The sequence below is a fragment of the Heptranchias perlo genome, chromosome 11 (assembly GCF_035084215.1).
Source record: "Heptranchias perlo isolate sHepPer1 chromosome 11, sHepPer1.hap1, whole genome shotgun sequence".
NCBI lineage: Eukaryota > Metazoa > Chordata > Chondrichthyes > Hexanchiformes > Hexanchidae > Heptranchias > Heptranchias perlo.
Window position 1 is genome coordinate 52,556,033 of NC_090335.1, and position 11,531 is coordinate 52,567,563.

General features: G+C 41.6%; 1 protein-coding gene across 1 annotated transcript in view; it reads right to left on the reverse strand.

The window, feature by feature from the left end:
* The window catches only part of fstl1b (follistatin-like 1b), a 587,712-nt gene that overhangs the window by 548,871 nt on the left and 27,310 nt on the right, over positions 1-11,531 (reverse strand). The gene's annotated exons all lie outside the window — the stretch shown is intronic.

The window sequence follows — 11,531 nt, forward strand, 5'->3', positions numbered from 1 at the left end:
TTGGAATGTCACAGGTTTCGAGATGAGGTGAGATGGATAATGACAGGAGTCTACTGACAGCTATCCAGGAGGTTTGGGAATGTGTCATCGTACAACCTCATATCAGCAATAGTACAAATTGGAACAAATTCCAAAGTGCAGGCTCGTAAAAGGAAAAAGGTCCGATGGTCATCTCTTACTTTTAGTCTTATATCTTTTTTAAAACACTGACATGTTTTTTGGAAACGGTAATTATAATTATAAATTTTATTTGATATGGAATTAATAATCTCTGGTGCTATTTCTACTAGTTATTTCATTTGACTGATGTGCTTCCTATGTTATATATACCACACTATGATGATGAATCAGAAGAGAAATCTGCAGAAATAAATAATTAAAATAGTTTCAAGGAAGCTAGCTTCTTTTGTTACACTCAAAAACCACGGCCTTGGTTGTCAACAATGGGTGTTATGTTGCTTATTTCTATAACATCAGATTTGTATTCGAACATTCAAAGCAAAGAAATCAGAGGCATTGTCAATCTGAAAACTGTACTATAATACCATATGTTTTCATCAAATAATTACGTTTTTTATAATAGGTTCTGAACCAAGTGGAAACTATTTAATGTTGATAAACGAGGGTGGCTAAAGGTCAATCTGATGATGTCCTTCATCACTAAATTATTTTTTATAAAGAGTTATTTTGTGAAGAAAAATGCATTTCTTCAAATCACCTATGAAGAAAAGTTACTTTCTGTAGATGAAATCACTTTGGCAACTGCACAAGGACTCAATACAGCTTAACAATAATAGCTCCAATGTTTGTATCATGTTGTAATTTTTTTTAGATACAGTACATTCAAGGGAGGAGACAGAATGTACGCTTAAAAGGAACCAGTAACCTATTTAAAAAAGCAATAGTCACTTTCAATTCTTACTCAAACTAAAACCTATACGAAGCTTCTGAATCATGAGAACAAATCTTTTAAAAACAGGAAAAGGCCATTAGAGCTTAGAGGTTCAATGATGTTGCAGCCATTTTACAGACATAAAATGGGTGCAAAAGCATCCAATATGGTGGCCAGCATGGGCATTCTGAGCCAGTAGTGCGCCACCCACCCTATTGGTATAGGCATCAAAAGATGCACCTAGGGCCGGACCGGCTGCATTCAGGAAAGCCAGGTCTACGTGTGGCCTAACCAATTAAATGGATTACTCACTCATACACAACTTCCCAAAATATTATTTTCTGAAAGAAAGCTATCTGATTTGTGTTTGAATGAATCAATAATTCCTGCTTCCATCACATCTCTAAGGTGCCTGATCCATAGATTCACCCCATGCTCACTGAAGTAATGGCCCTGATATTTATGGGATGGCAGGGAGGGAGCGGGGCCGCCTTTTAGCGGCTGGGAAACCCAGAAACACAGCAGGACTTCATTTGAATTTTTGTTCTTCGTTTCCCGCCCAGCAGCTGGTCAGATTGAGAGGCTATCTGACTGTCGGTTGGGAAGGCTTGCGGTTGAAGGTTGCAGCCGGGGACTGGACAGGAGGGAGGGAGAGATCGTGGGGCGGGGGAGATCGTAGGGGGGTGGTGGAGATCGTGGGTCAACATCAGGTCGCGGGGGTGGGGTTGGCCTGGAGATCGTGCGAGGGGATCGGATCGGATTGCGGGTAGGGGGGGGGGTCAGATTGCCGGGGGTGGGGGGGGGGGTCAGATTGCCGGGGGTGGGGGGGGATCGGATCACAGGTAGGGGATCTGGAGATGGTGGGGGGGATAGGATTGCGGGTGAGAGGGTCTGGAGATCGTGGGGGGATCGGATCGCAGGTAGAGGAATCTGGAGATCACGGTGTTGGGGGGAGGGTCGGTGGATTGTGAGGGGGAGGTAGATTGCACCACCTGGTCCACAAGCAGTGCTGGAGAAGCACTTACCTGCTGGAGTCGGCAGTTCTCGCCTCCCTTTAGCTACTGGATTTCCCAAGCCCTGGGAAACCGGGCCCACAGCCATTAAATCTAAATGGCTGCTAAAATCTGAGGCATGGAGCCTCATTAACATGTTTAAATTACTGACCTGCCTCTCGAGAGCAGGTTACTCGCCTGTGCTGCCCCCAACCCGTCCCGGTTAAACCTGAAGTAGGCACGTTCGTGGAGGGTTGGGGTTGGGTTTCACATTTTTAAGAATTTTAAACTCCCCCCCCAACCCTGCCCGTCCTGGGTGGGGGCTGGTTTAAAATTCCCCCCAATGTTTCCACAGATTAGTTTTATCATTGCCATTTATTTCCTCTTTCCCACTCCCCTTCACTGGCATCTGTTCCCTCTTCCTTACCATCCATTTCTTTCTTTTGTTGCCCCTTTCCTTTCGTGCATTGCCTGCCTCGTTTGCCATCCATTCCCCCTTCCTTGCCATCTATTTGCACTCTTTATTCACCCATTCATTCCCCCCTCTCCTCCTCCCTCCCTCCACTCTGAACACTGTCCCTAACTGAGTCCTGCTGCAAGGTGATTCAGGCTGGCACTTATTGTGGGCAAGAATTTCCTACTATAGGTTGCAGCGGCAGAAATCACTTCAAAGCAGGACTTGGTTGGAGCAGTGTTTGGGAAGAGGGACCCATTACATGGAGATTTTTGTTAGCAAATGCTGATATGAGGACTAGACCCCAAAACACTGATATCAGCATGAAATGCTGATGGTTGGTGTGTATGCAGCGTTGCAAAGTTTTGGGTGGAGGTAGCTAAGTAACTAATTACAGTCATCCACGCCAATAGTTCATGGCAACACATAAGAAATGTTCTGTGCTCATAGGATTGCCAAGGTTAAGAGTACCCACACTTTGCCCATTTTTAGTATGTGCAGTTATGAAGATTGCCAACAAGAGTTTACTCTCACCTTTGTGCTCTTTAACATGCACTAGCATGCCCAAATTCCTGTACGGCACACTTTGTTTCTGCCAGATAAATATGCTTCCAATGTTTTAAGTAAGTCTTTTAAGTTCGGCCCATCAAATACACTGCCAACACAACTTACTTGCAGGCTATGTTATGTAGTCTGATCATTTGCATAACAATGTCTCTGCTCTTCCAAACTTTAATATTTGTTTGTTTTTATCTACAGGAAAAGGCCACAGATGACAAGCAAGACCATAAGAGACCATAAGAGATAGCAGCAAGAGTAAGCCATTCGGCCCCTTGAGCCTGCTCCGTCATTTAATGAGATCATGGATGATCTGAAACAAGAGCAAGAACAAATCTGGTCTGGAAGGGACATTCGCTATTAGGAGAATGTGCTCCAATTCTGGGGCCAGAGTAGGATATGATGGCCTAGAAATTCGGCCACACAGCGCCCCTTTTTCGGGTGCTAAACGGCCTCCTAAGGCTCGAATATGGCGAGCAGAAAACTCACGCTCATTATGATCTAGATGGCCCAAAAATTGCCATACAGATCCCACGCCTGAAGCAGGCATTAAGCCATTTGTACATGCAAATAATCTCTCTCTCAGACCCAGCAGGTGAGTTGTGTCCTAGCAGTCACTAAAAGGAAGTCTAGACCACTTATCTTTGAATAGCTTAGTTAGAAAAGTAACCTATGTTTATGGAGTTAGTAGGGGTAATTTTCACTTTGGAATCAATTGAAAAGAAAATTGTGCAGGCTGCATAATGAGCCCCTGATCTGCAACCGCCAGTTTTTTGCCCACACCCAAAATTAAAATTAACCCCCCCCCCCCACCCCTGTAAGTTCCATCTTTATTATTGTCCATAAGCAAGGAAATCACTGTCCTCACTGTGGAAACTCTTCATACATTTGGAGGCAGAGGGCATGGCTGAGGTACTAAATGAATGAATATTTCGCATTCCGTCTTCACTAGAGAAGAGGATGCTGCCAATGGAGCAGTAAAGGAGGAGGTAGTAGCGATATTGCATAGGATAAAAACAGATAATGAGGAGGTACTTAAAAGATTGGCAGTACTCAAAGTAGAAAAATCATCCGGTCCAGATGGGACGCATCCTACGTTTCTGAGGGAAGTCAGGATGGAAATTGCGGAGGGTCTGGCCACAATCTTCCAATCCTCCTTAGATATGGGGACAGTGTCGGATGACTGGAGGATTGCAAATGTTACACCCTTGTTCAAAAATGGGGATTGGGATAAACCTGGCAATTATAGGCCAGTCAGCCTAATGTTGGTGGTGGGGAAACTTTTAGAGAAAATAATCCGGGACAAAATTAATTGACCCTTGGAAAAGCATGGAACAATAAATAAAAGTCAGCACCGATTTGTTAAAGGAAAATCGTGTTTGACTAACTTGATTTGAGTTCTTTGATGAAGTAACGGAGAGGGTTGGGGAGGGTAGTATGGTTGGTGTTCTGTATATGGACTTTGAAAAGGCATTGGATAAAGTACAACATAATAGACTTGTTAGCAAAGTTAGAGCCCATGGGATTAAAGGGACAGTGGCAGTGTGGATACAAAATTGGCTAAGGGTCAGAAAGCAGAGAGTAGTGGTAATTGGGTCTTTTTCAGACTGGAGGAAGGCATACAGTGGTGTCCCCCAGGGGTTAGAATTAGGACCATTGCTCTTTTTGAAATATATTAACGACCTGAACTTGGGTATAGAGGGTATAATTTCAAAGTCTGCAGAAGACACAAAACTCGGAAATGTAGTAAACAATGTGGAGGACAGTAACAGACTTCAGGAGGACATAGACAGACTGGTGAAATGGATAGACACATGACAGATGAAATTTAATGCAGAGAAGTGTGAAGTGATGTATTTTGGTAGGAAGAATGAGGAGAGGCAATATAAACTAAATGGTACAATTTTAAAGGGGGTGCAGGAACAAAGAGACCTGGGGGTGCACATACACAAATCGTTAAGGGTGGCAGGACAGTTGAGAAGGCTGTTAAAAAAGCATATGGGATCCTGGTTTTTAATAGAGACATAGAATACAAAAGCAAGGAAGTTATGTTAAACCTTTATAAAACACTGGTTAGGCCTCAGTTGGAGTATTGTGTTCAATTCTGGGCACCACACTTTAGGAAGGATGTCAAGGCCTTAGAGAGGATGCAGAAGAGATTTACTAGACTGTACCAGGGATGAGGGACTTCAGTTATGTGGAAAGACTGGAGGTGATGTGCTAGATGTGATGTTCCTTAGAACAGAGAAGGTTAAGTGGAGATTTGAATAGAGATGTTCAAAATCATGAACAGTTTTGATAGAGTAAATGAGGAGAAAGTGTTTCCAGTGGCAGAAGGGTCAGTAACCAGAGACACGGATTTAAGGTGGTCAGCAAAAGAGCCATAGAATCACAGAAATTTATGGCACAGAAGGAGGTCATTCGGCCCATCTTGTCTGTGCCAGCCGATAAAGAACTATCCAGCCTAATCCCACTTTCCAGTTATTGGTCAGTAGCCCTGTAGGTTACGGCACTCCAAGTGCATATCCAAGTACTTTTTAAATGTGATGAGGGTTTCTGCCTCTACCAACCTTTCAGGCAGTGAGTTCCAGACCCCCCAGCACCCGCTGGGTGAAAAAATTTCTCCTCAACTCCCCTCTAATCCTTCTACCAATTACTTTAAATCTATGCCCTCTGGTTATTGACCTCTCTGCTAAAGGAAATAGGTCCTTCCTATCCACTCTATCTAGGCCCCTCATAATTTTATACACTCAATTAAATTTCCCCTCAGCCTCCTCTGTTCCAAAGTAAACAACTAAACAACCCCAGCCTATCCAATCTTTCCTCTTAGCTAAAATTCTCCAGTCCTGGCAACATCCTCGTAAATCTCCTCTGTACCCCCTCTCGTGCAATTGCATGTTTCCTGTAATGTGGTGACCATAACTGTACGCAGTACTCTAGCTGTGGCCTAACGAGTGTTTTATTCACTTCTAGCATAATCTCCCTGCTCTTATATTCTATGCCTCAGCTAATAAAGGAAAGTATTCTATATGCCTTCTTAACCACCTTATCTACCTGTCCTGTTACCTTCAGGGATCTGTGGACATGCACTCCAAGGTCCCTCTGTTCCTCTACACTTCTCAGTATCCTACTATTTATTGTGTATTCCCTTGCCTTGTTTTCCCTCTCCAAATGCATTACCTTACATTTCTCTGGACTGAATTCCATTTGCCATTTTTCTGCCCACCTGACCAGTCCATTGATATCTTTCTGCAGTCTACAGATTTCTTCCTCACTATCAACCATACGGCCAATTTTTGTATCATCTGCAAACTTCTTAATCATGCCCTCTACATTTAAATAGAAATCATTGATATATACCACAAAAAGCAAGGGACCTAGTACTGAGCCCTGTGGAACCCCACTGGAAACAGCCTTCCAGTCACAAAGATATCTGTCGATCATTACCCTTTGCTTCCTGCCACTTAGCCAATTTTGGATCCAACTTGCCACTTTCCCTTGGATCCCATGGGCTTTTACATTTTTGACCAGTCTGCCATGTGGGACCTTGTCAAAAGCCTTGCTAAAATCCATGTAGACTACATCAAAAGTGCTACCCTCATTGACCCTCCTTGTTACCTACCCAAAAAATTCAGTCAAGTTAGTCAGACATGACCTTCCCTTAACAAATCCATGCTGACTGTCCTTGATTAATCTGTGCCTTTCTAAATGACGATTAACACTGTCCCTCAGAATTTTTTCCAATAATTTGCCCACCGCCAAGGTTAGGCTGACTGGCCTGTAATTACTCGGTCTATCCCTTTCTCCTTTTTTAAACAACGGTACAACGTTAGCAGGATTGGAAAATGATGATCATAGCCTCCGCTATTTCCTCTCTTGCTTCTCTTAACAGCCTGGGATACATTTCATCCAGGACTGGGGATTTATCTATTTTCAAAGATGCTAATCCTCTTAATATTTCCTCTCTCACTATGTTTATCCCATCCAATATTTCACACTCCTCCTCCTTAACTACAATGTCTGCATCATCCCCCTCTTTGTGAAGACAGACGCAAAGTATTCATTAAGAATCATCCCCATGTTTTCCACCTCCACGCACAGGTTACCTTTTTGGTCTCCAATAGGCCTTATTCTTTCCTTAGTTATCCTCTTGCTTTTTATGAATTTATAAAACATCTTTGCGTTTTCCTTGATTTTACTTGTCAATATTTTTTCATGCCCTTTCTTTGCTTTTCTAATTTCCTTTTTAATTTTACCCCTGCACTTCCTATACTCCTCTAGGCTTTTTGCAGTATTGAGCTCTTGGTATCTGACATAAGCTTTCCTTTTTTGCCTTATCCTACCCTGTATGCTCCTTGACATCCAGGGGCTCTAGATTTGGGAGTCCCACCTTTTTTCTTTGTGGGAACATATTTGCTCTGAACCCTCACTATCTTCTCCTTGAATGCCTCCCACTGCTCTGACACTGATTTACCTTCAAGTAGCTGTTTCCAGTCCACTTTTGCTAAATAACATCTCAGCTTAGTAAAATTGGCCTTTCCCCATTTGAGAACTTTTACTCCTGGTCCATCTTTGTCCTTTTCCATAACTATGCTAAATCTAACTTAATTATGATCACTACCACCAAAATGCTCTCTCACTCAGACCCCTTCCACCTTCCCAGCTTCATTCCCTAAAATTAAGTCCAGAACTGCCCCCTCTCTCGCCAGAGACGACACAAGGAAACATTTTTTTACACAGCGATTTGTAATGGTCTGGAATACACTGCCTGAAAGGGTGGTGGAAGCAGATTCAAAGGTAACTTTCAAAAGGGAATTAGTTAAGTACTTGAAGGGAAAACATTTACATGGCTATGGGGAAAGAGCAGGGGAATGGGACTAATTGGAAAGCTCTTTCAAAGAGCCAGCACAGGCACGTTGGGTTGAATGGCCTCCTCCTGTGCTGTACCTACCATGATAGTATGATACTATGTATTTTCTGAAAAATAAAAGTTGTTGGTTTGAAGCTGTACCTGTCTCGGTTGAGTGCTTTTCAGCCCATGATCTGTAAAGATCTGTACACATGTAGCAGCACGTTCAGTAGCCAGTATGCGGCACAAGGGTTCTCTGTAACAATCCCTGAGTCATGCTATTATTTAACTAGATTGGGCAGTAAAAGTCACCCTCTGGATCATGGGGGATGTGATATCATCTCAGAGGAGTAACTGGTGATGCTGAACCCAAGAGGATATCTAGTGCAAAAAAGCCAAAACTGTGCCACTCTTTAAAGCCTGTAATTTATATAAATTATCTGATGGCCCCATAATGCATTTGCAGTTCCTGAATACCACTATTGATGCTCATACGCATATAAAATGGGGGCAGCATGATAGGACCGTTTAGCCATGTTAGCTGTTCTTTCTTAAAGGGAAAAACTATGTTGCTCAGTCCGCATGACCCAGTAACTTGACCATTTATTTGCTGTATTTTTTTGGGTTCAGTACTGAAACTATTCAGCTCTTCCTAAAATTGCTGTGATCACGTGCACAGGGATGTTGGATGGGCTAGATGTGATGTTACTTTGGAGTAGATTCTAACTATCGAATGAGCACTTTCGAGATGCGTGCCCATCTGTACCATGCAGGACAGCCTCCTTTCCCTCACTTCAAGAATGAGCACTTTCAATGCTCAGTCATCAAAAATGGTCATGCATTCTTCCCATCTAAAACAGGTTCCTTGCATGAGGAACTCAACACCTGTTTTAGGAATTTGGGATGCCCTGAGCGTTTATCCTTTAAAGTCTCACAAAAGCTCTGTTTCACAATATTGATAATCATAACATGGCAAAATACCATTAATTTTGCTATTTTCCTTGAAAATTTGTTCTTAGCAAGTCAAAACTATTTAGTGTAACCTTTATTGGAGGTCTATCATTAAGCTTATATGATGTTTTTATCACATGTGAATAAGGATTACTATTTTTGGTTCCATATACAGGCTATCTTACTCAAGAACATGTCAACGGCAAGTTACAAATGTGCTGATTTTCCCCCATTCATCTCTATTGGGTAAAATTCCTGTTATACTACTTATATGTGCCACTGATTCTGAAAGACACACACAGATACTTTCCACCTTCATTTTGTAAAAATATATTGATATTTTTGCTGTCATATGAGATCCTGAGAAAGGGACTGCATTTGTTTTCCCTGAAAAATTGCAATACTAGAAAAAAAATCAAGTAATAAAATTTTAAAAATGATTTTGTTTCTATAACAATATTTTTCTTGTAGATATGACGTAATCATAGAATGGATGCAGGCAGTACTACAAGTCAGCCATTAATAACTCACAGTCCCAAGGCAAAATAAGTCAACAGTAGTGCCCTACCTGAAGTCAAGGAAAGGGTAGTGACTCTCCCCCTCCCAACAAGCAATACCATCAGTTAATGTGGGCAAGACCCCCTGTGCCTCTTAGCCCAAATGGACCTCAGGGACCAAGACCAAACAAATTGCTTTGATCATTAATCAGATGCTGCACTCAGTGTATGCACAGCCATGACAAGAAACCCAATGTACCAATGTTCTGTCCTGTAAACATTGTGCATTAAAAAGCTGCAATCAGTTCACAAAGTGTCTCTTGCAAAGTATTGAAAATATTAATTTCAAAAAGTTTCAGACTGAATTCTTTTTTTCAGTCAAAAGTAAGAATAAGGTAAAGTCATTTTTCTTCACATTCCTAGGATTTCCCTAATGAGATATTAAACTCTTAGCTATATGTTTCTTGTCTTTAAAATCAATGTTTTATATACTTCCAAGAGTTCATCACAGAAAAGCATTAAATTCATGTTCTGGATCAAAACAGTTTAGTTTGCTAACATGTGGCCTGATTTTAAGTGCCTTCACCTGGCGGAAACAGGGCGCTAGCGGCCTGAAAATGGTGTTACTTCACTTATTGCCCCATTTATGCTGGTGTTGTGGCCACCGCTATCTTGCTAAAGTCCTGAGCTGGGCGATTGGAGCAAATGCCTGTTTCATATGCAAATTAAGGTCCTATGATGTATGCTCCACCCACTGTGCTGGCATTGAGTGGCCTAACCAGTGATCCTTAAAGGGACAAAAGCTCTGACCCACTGCCAGCACGCCCCAGGACTGCCTCCCTGCCCACCGCCCAACCCCCCACGCCCCCCCGGCATCAGTTTGGCACTCAGCTTGCTGGCTGCATTTAGATGAGCACCGGACCTCAGAACGGCTCAGGTCTTATGCCGGTCACAATGGGTGGGCAGTGGGCTTGCTCCTCTCACCCATCGCCCGTTGTGCTGCATAAGTTAGGCTCGGTATGTCACCGAGTTTGAGCCTCATGCAAAAAGATCTGTTTTCCTTGTCTAAATATTTTTTTTCTATCACTTTTTCTTCATGGTACCATTCAGGCTGTAAGAGAAATCCCCTTTTATATTGCAACATGTTCATCATGTTCAAAATGATGTATTTCTGACTAAATTGTAAGTGTAAATGTCATTTTTTGTTACCTTCTGTTCAAAAAAAAATCAATTAATATATAGTATAGTTAAAATGTCAAGAAATTAAGGACAAAGAATCATTTTTTGATATAGGAGCAATTTCTTGAAAGAATTGTATTTCTTGACTTAGTAGAAAAGATCAGATTGTGTAATCAAACTCAAGCAAATTGTATGTTTTATCTGAACCCTAAGATTTCATTTCAATCAAAGCTTGATTTTCCAAAATTTTATTTTTAAAGTGGTCTTAATTTTAACTCCATTATTACTTATTTTCTCTCCTCTTTTGGTTCTCCAGCCCTACTCATTCTTCCTGTTCAATAGCTGATCTGGTCCTAGACCTCTGCAAGTGCTGCTTTATCATTAGACTGCAAGAGGTTCTTAAGAGCAACCTGGGGTGATTCTGTCTCTCTCTCCGTGGGGAAACAGTTATGTGGTTAAGTTGTAGGTTGCTTACCAAGCAATAAATCAGCGGTGAGTGCCCATTGCCAATATTATCCCAACACTTCAATTTAACAAATGCTGTTTTGTAAGCTAAAAATATAAATTAAGCAAATTACTAAGGGCGTATCTCATTTGAACTAATCAAGCTACATTTTCTGTTTTTTGAACCAATTTGCACGTGTTACAATGCAAGATGTAGGTTTTAAAAGTGATCTTATTAATTTTCCAGATTTATTTTCTATTTTTTGAGGATATTAAGGGGGCCGAATGAGCACATAAATATCAGTTTGAGACCCATATCCGTTAAAGTGATGTAGGATCAGCAGACCAAAGTTATACAGCCAATTCCAACAACTCACCAAAGCAAATCTGCTCACTGGAATTTGAATGGCAATTAAGTTTTCATGATAGCAGAGGACAATTAGCTTTCTGCTAATATTAAAAGGATTAAAAAATTCAGTTTAAATCTATTGAAGCATCTTGGAACTTTTATATCTTTGCAATTATATTGCAGCCTGGGTTAAGGTGATGGAGCGGGATACTACCTCTTGAGATTGTCTCATAGTGTTTGCCTAAATTCAATGGGGGTAACTTCACAACTAAGTCACACTACATTATATAGTTTATTTTGGCTTCATCTCAATTCAAAATGTGTAGTATAACTGGCCTATTAGAGAAGTGGGTTGGAATGGGGCTA